Source organism: Silene latifolia, chromosome 6, assembly GCF_048544455.1.
Source record: "Silene latifolia isolate original U9 population chromosome 6, ASM4854445v1, whole genome shotgun sequence".
In the NCBI taxonomy this organism is placed as follows: Eukaryota; Viridiplantae; Streptophyta; class Magnoliopsida; order Caryophyllales; family Caryophyllaceae; genus Silene; species Silene latifolia.
Genome location: NC_133531.1, coordinates 55864250 through 55871078, shown reverse-complemented (window position 1 = coordinate 55871078; position 6829 = coordinate 55864250). Strand labels below are relative to the sequence as shown.

Genomic DNA, 6829 nt, shown 5'->3' with positions numbered 1-6829 from the left:
TCATAATAATTTTGGGTCAATTTTCTACTAGATTAATATTATACTAGTACTTATAATATTAATTTGAATTAAGAGAAAGCCTTGGGTATTAAGCTTAGGGAGAGATCCTATACTTGGATCTTGGTTCTTCCATAAGGGAAAGCTCAAGAACAAGAGAGAAAGGTGATCTCTCTTGTGCCCATTAAACCGAAATCACCAATGTAAGGACATGATTTCTCCTCTATTTTATCATTTGTTTGCATGCATAAGTTCCATATTTAATTTATGACAAATTAATTTATACATATATGAGTATGTAAGTATGTAAGTATGTATATAGATCTACATTTCCTTCAATGAGGACCCCTTGAAGCATATGGAGATTTTCACAGACTACTGCTGTTCTATACCTATACCAGCTGGAGTGACTCAGGATGAAGTAAAGGGGTTGATGTTCTTATACTACCTGAAGGATTCAGCGCGAGATTGGTACCGCTACCTTGATAGGGTAGCAGCTGGAGTCACGGACTGGACATCTCTAGCATTATCCTTCTACAAGAAGTACTTCCCACTTTCAAAGACTGACGCCTTGAGAAGTAAAATCACAAGTTTCCAGCAAGGAGCGGATGAGGATTTTTGCGAAGCATGGGGACGTTTCAAAAGTTTGGTCCGAGCTGTCCCTCACCATGGTTTCCAGCAATGGTATCTTTGCAACCTATTTTATAATGCTCTATATGATGATTACAAGGTCATCCTGGATGCAGCTGCCAATGGCAGGTTCCAAAACAATACCGGTCAAAGTAAAGGTTGGAACACTATTGAGGAGATGGCAGTCCATAGAGCTGAGTTTGGAAGTTCTCGTGGAAAGTCACGAAAGCAAAGTGATGGAATGAATGCCGTTGTGACACTTATAACTTCTATTACTGCCCGTCTCGAGAAGCTCGAGATTTCTGAAGCTTCCAAGGAGAAAGTTGAAATACCTGTTCAAAACTCAGATGAGATCGAGAAGTTGAGAGAAATGGTCCAACTCCTTTTGGTTCAAGTGGCGAATATGGAAGCAGCTGGGAATGAGTCCTCAAAGAATTTTGTGAGGCAATTGGAGAATATAGAGGCTAAGCAAGTTGCTAATTCTTCAAGCAAATGTGAAGAGCCGATTGAAACGATTAATGCCATTAATCTCAGGAGTGGCCTCTCTTATGAAAGTCCCGACAAGCCAAAGGAAGACTCGGGAAATGATGAAGAAGCTCGTTTAAATTCTGGTGCAAAAACGAGCTCAATTGCCAGTACTTCTAGTCGATCGACCAACATAGTCAGTCGATCGACTGAAGTGTCAGATAAAATAGTTTCTGACCAGGAACTATTCACACCCAGCACAGTCAGTCGATCGACCAACATTCTCAGTCGATCGACTGAGTCACCTGACGAGATCAATTCTTAACAGAAACTGTTCACGCCCAGCCAAGTTGGTCGATCGACCACTAATATCAGTCGATCAACTGACTTCCTAGTACAGGATGCAAATCCGTCAACCAGTTTGCATGATTCTTCACTCATTGATGATTTGACGGGGGTTTTAAACCTACGGAAGCCGAAGGTTACTGATCCTACGGCCAGTGTTGCAGTCCCGTATCCGGAGCGTTTGAAGGCTACTAATCTGGAGCGTAAGTTTGGTAAGTTTCTGGAGATGGTCCAGAATCTCGAGGTAACGGTTCCTTTCACTGATTTAATTACCCAGGTACCCTCTTACGCTAAATTTATGAAAGATATTTTAAATCGTAAGAGAAATTTTCGTGATGATGGTAATGTTGCTTTTGTGCAGGAATGTAATGCTCTTTCACAAATTAATGTGCCGCCTAAATTAAAGGACCCGGGTAGTTTTTCAATTCCTTGCACTATAGGTAACCACGTAATTAGAAAGGCCCTTTGTGACTTAGGGGCCAGTGTCAGTGTCATGCCGTATTCTGTTTGCGAAAGGTTAAATATTGGTAGACTTAAGGTGACTGATATTACCGTTAAAATGGCAAATAGATCGACTCATAGACCTATAGGAGTTCTAGAGGATGTACCCGTTCGAGTGGGTAAGTTTTTTATTCATGTCGATTTCGTTGTTTTGGACATTGTAGAGGACAGTCAGATACCTATTATTTTAGGCAGACCGTTCTTACATACAGCTGAGGCTGTAATAGATGTCAAACGCGGAACCATCACCTTAGAGGTAGGAGATGACACAATTGAGTTCAGTCTTGCTCACAAGGCGATTGAACCTGCTGATGAGGATACGTGTTATTCCATTGATATTTTTGACAGGGCTGTTACCTGTAATTGGAGGGAATCCTTAGCCAAGGATCCCTTAGCTGATCTAACCCGTTTAGGTGAGTGTGCAGGTAATACAGTGGAGAATGCTGAGGAGCCAGATGCTTTGGTAGCCTCAATGGAGAGCTACGAGCTCAATTAGGAAGAAGATGAGATGCTTTTAAGCTTGGCCAATGAAAACTTGGTCAACACTTGCTACACCATTGAAGCCGATTCTCTGTCTATCTTTGTAGAGAGTAAAGGTGCCGGGCGTAGCCACTTCCTCCTAATCTTAAGTATGTTTTTCTAGATGATACGGAGCGACTACCCGATATTGTTAGCTCTAAGCTTAATGATGACCACTGTATGCTGCTTTGATGTGTGTGCTTAAGAAAACAGAAGGCTTTGGGTTACTCTTTGGATGACATTAAGGGCATCAGCCACGATGTTTGTATGCACGGATAGAGCTGGAGGAAGGCCACAAGCCTTACGAGACATGGGTCAACGCAAGTTGAACCCGAAGATGCAAGAAGTTGTTATGGCCGAGGTGATGAAACTACTCGATGCAGGTATTATTTATACAGTTGGCAACTCCAAATGGGTTAGCCCAGTTCAGGTAGTCCCGAAGAAAGGAGGGACTACCGTGGTTAAAAATGAGAAAAATGAATTAATACCAACTCGAGTAGTGACAGGGTGGCGGATGTGCATTGATTATAGACAGTTGAATGCCGCCACCAAGAAAGACCACTTCTCCCTCCCTTTTGTTGACCAAATGACTGAAAGACTTGCTTCTAACAAATTTTTCTGTTTTCTAGACGGATATTCAGGGTTCTTTCAGATCCCTATTCATCCGGACGATCAGAGTAAGACCACTTTTACCTGTCCACAGGGTGTTTTTGCATATCGTAGAATGCCTTTCGGATTGTGTAACGCCCCTGCTACCTTTCAGAGGTGCATGATGGGGATTTTTTCTGATTATATAGAGAATATTATGGAAGTATTCATGGATGATTTCTCAGTTTATGGTAGTGACTTTGATCGTTGTTTAGCTAACCTTGATAAAGTCATGCAGCGTTGTATAGATGTTAATCTTGTTTTAAACTGGGAAAAGTTTCAGTTTATGGTCAATGAGGGAGTTGTGCTAGGGCATCTGATTTCTGATAAAGGTATACATGTTGATAAGGCAAAGGTGCAGGTGATTGAGCAATTACCTCCTCCCGTGAATGTTAAAGCAGTGAGGAGTTTCCTTGGTCACGCTGGTTTTTACCGGCGTTTCATTAAGGATTTTTCAAAAATTGCTAAACCACTTACACAATTGCTCCTTAAGGATGCTGTCTTTGAATTTACTTGATGAGTGCCTTGTCGCTTTTAACGAGTTAAAGGAGGCCCTGTTTGGCGCCAATCATTCAAATTACCGATTGGGACCTCCCATTTGAGATCATGTGAAATGCCGATTATGCGATCGGTGCGGTTAAGGGACAAATGAAAGAATAAAGCTTTGAATGCCATATACTATGCGAGCCGAACTCTGGATGAGGCTCAAGTCAATTATTTTACCACTGAGAAAGAGTTTCTAGCTGTTGTTTTTGCCTTAGACAAATTTCGGTCTTATTTGTTAGGTTCTAAGGTTATTGTTTATACTGACCATGAAGCGTTGAAGACTCTCTTTATTAAGAAAGATGCGAAGCCGAGGCTTTTGAGGTGGATACTCCTTTTGCAGGAGTTTGATTTGGAGATCAAAGATAAGAAAGGAGCAGAGAATGTGGTAGTGACCACCTATCTCGTCTGGTGGTGAGAAAAGGGAGGATTCGTTACCTATTAATGATTCTTTTCCCCCGATGAGAGTCCATGTTAGCTATTACTACTTGGGGTCTTATCCACCTCCGTGGTTTGCTTGATTTTGTTAACTTTGTGTGACGGTAGGATACCACCGAGCTTTCATGGCGTGAGAAGAAGCGGTTTGCTTATGATGCTAGACAATATTTTTGGGATGATCCTTATGTTTTCAAGGAATGCGCAGACGGTCTCATCCGGAGATGCGTACCTCAATGGGAGGTGAAGGATATCCTAGAGGCTTGCCACTCTTCTGCTTATGGTGGTCATCACGGTCCGTCCAGGACTCGTAGCTAAGGTACTCAATCTGGTTTCTATTGGCCAACTTTGCATGCGATTGTCGCAATTTTGTTCTTTGAGTGCGATGCTTGTCAAAGATCGGGGAATATTTCCAAGAGAAATGAGATGCCACAGGTAGGCAATCTTGAGGTTGAGATTTTCGATGTCTGGGGCATTGATTATCAAGGACCTTTTCCGAGCAGTCAAGGTAATAAATATATCCTCGTAGCTGTAGATTATGTATCCAAATGGGTGGAAGCTATTGCTACCCCCCATTGCGATGCAAAGGCCGTGATTAAACTGTTTAAAAAGATTATTTTCCCTCGTTTTGGTGTCCCTCGGGTTGTCATTAACGATGGGGGAATGCATTTTAAAGAGAAACAACTTAGTGCTTTATTGACTAAATTCGGTGTCCAACATCGTAGAGGTTTGGGGTATCATCCCCAAACTAGTGGTCAGGTTGAGGTTTCTAACAGAGAATTGAAAGAAGTCTTAGCTAAAGTTGTTTCTAAATCACGGAAAGATTGGAGTCTTAAGTTAGATGATGTCTTATGGGCTTATAGAACTGCGTTTAAGACGCCAATCGGAATGTCACCATACCGATTGATTTATGGTAAGACATGTCATTTACCTGTTGAATTAGAGCGTAAGTCTTGGTGGGCTATTTGTGATTTGAATTTGGATCCTAACCTCTCTCGTGAGAAACGCATGACACAAATTGAATGAGCTAGAGGAATTTAGGGCACTGGCCTATGACAATGCAAGGATCTACAAGGAGAAAACAAAGCGGCGCACGACAAGAGAATCATCAAGCGCGAGTTCCATATTGGCGATAAGGTACTTCTTTTTAACGCTCGTATCCGTTTATTTCCTGGTAAGCTGAAATCCAGGTGGACTGGCCCTTACACGGTCACAGCAGTCACAAAGTTCGGATCAGTGGAATTGGAGCCTCGGCTGGAGAAAGGTTCAAGGTAAATGGCCAATATGTGAAGCACTATCATGGATCAGATGCATATGTTGGGAAAGTCGAGGTATTGTACTTTGACCCGTTATCGGATGACGCAGAGTGAGGTAAAAAGGTCGTGCGGGACCTCTTAAACAAGCGCTAACTGGGAGGCAACCCAGGTTGTAACTATTTGTAATTTAGGAATTTTATTTTGTTATTGCATTTAATTTGCATTTTGAGTTTTTTTTGTTTTTTTTGTTTTCTTTAATTTCCTTTAATTTGCAATTTCTTGGTCTGGGAATATGCGCACCTTTGATAATTTTTGCAGGTATTTATTTTATGCAAAGTGCGTAGGTGGAATGCTGGATTTTTGTGAGAGGAAGACAGGAAGTTATGATGGCAAAATGAATTTCTGACGAATTAAAGTCCAATTGCCAGCTCTAGCAGTCGATCGACTAGGTGGTTCAGTAGATCGACTGAAGCGGAGAAACCAGAAGCTACTGTGTAGGGATATTAGTCGATCGACTGGGTCAATGGGTCGATCGACCGATATACAAGACTCCAGAAGCTGATTAAATGACAGACCGGCCGATCGACCGAGTAAAGTGGTCGATCGGCCACTTCGCGGGTTCAGAAACCGTTCTAATAAGGAAGTTTTCTCTCCTTATTCATTCATTCACTCTTCTTTTCTCACAAACTCAGAAAATAAGCAAACCCTAAGTTCATCCCTTTTTAGCGATTTTCACCTGAAATCTCGTCTTACACTCGATTTTTCTTGCTTTAATCTTCAAGCTTCTTCAAGGTATGTCTCTAATCCCATTTCCATGCTCTATTTTCGCCTCTACTGCGGTTTTTATGCAAAATTTTCGAGTAATGTGCTTTTGAGATGGAAAAATGGATTTGGGGAAATTGATTTTTGGGATTGATTTCTTGTCTTTTCTATGCTTTAATCGCTTATTCTACCCTTTCCCCCTTGATTTTTGACACTAGCTGGCATCGAGGAGGCGATTTAAGCCATTTTCCCCAAAATCTCGAAACCCTAATTTGCGTGGATCATCTGATTTTGATTCGGGTTTCCAGAAATTGACATTGTTAGGGGATTTCTCGTTGCTAATGCGCTAATTGCAGGTAACAACAATGACAAAAGGAAAAAAGCACATGCAAGAAGGACAATCGAGCCAAGGCCCTCCCAAGCGGCCACGCGGACCGCCACTGCTGATAGAGGCTACCACGGATAGTCTACCTGACTACCCGCAGGTTATCTTTGCTAATTCCACGCAACGTGCTAAGTTTTCTCTTTTTGTTTCGAAAATGAAGGTTACAGCTACCCGATTTCTCCATAAAGATACTTTGGAGAAATTAGGCTGTTATGAGTCGGTTGTGTCCCTGCTAAACGGGACGGGTATGACAGGTTTAGTGGACATGGCTGAGTTCACGTATTATGTTTTGACCCTTGAATTCTTTTCGTCTTATTCTTTTGACTCGAAAGCTTTCTTGGCT

At 41.9% G+C, this 6829-nt stretch overlaps 1 non-coding gene across 1 annotated transcript; it reads right to left on the bottom strand.

Annotated features, from left to right (window-relative positions):
* Positions 1–565: 565 nt before the first annotated feature.
* LOC141588924 (small nucleolar RNA R71) lies at positions 566–672 on the bottom strand. The gene has a single exon (XR_012519890.1). It is a non-coding gene; the product is annotated as a small nucleolar RNA R71 (small nucleolar RNA).
* Positions 673–6829: the final 6157 nt, after the last annotated feature.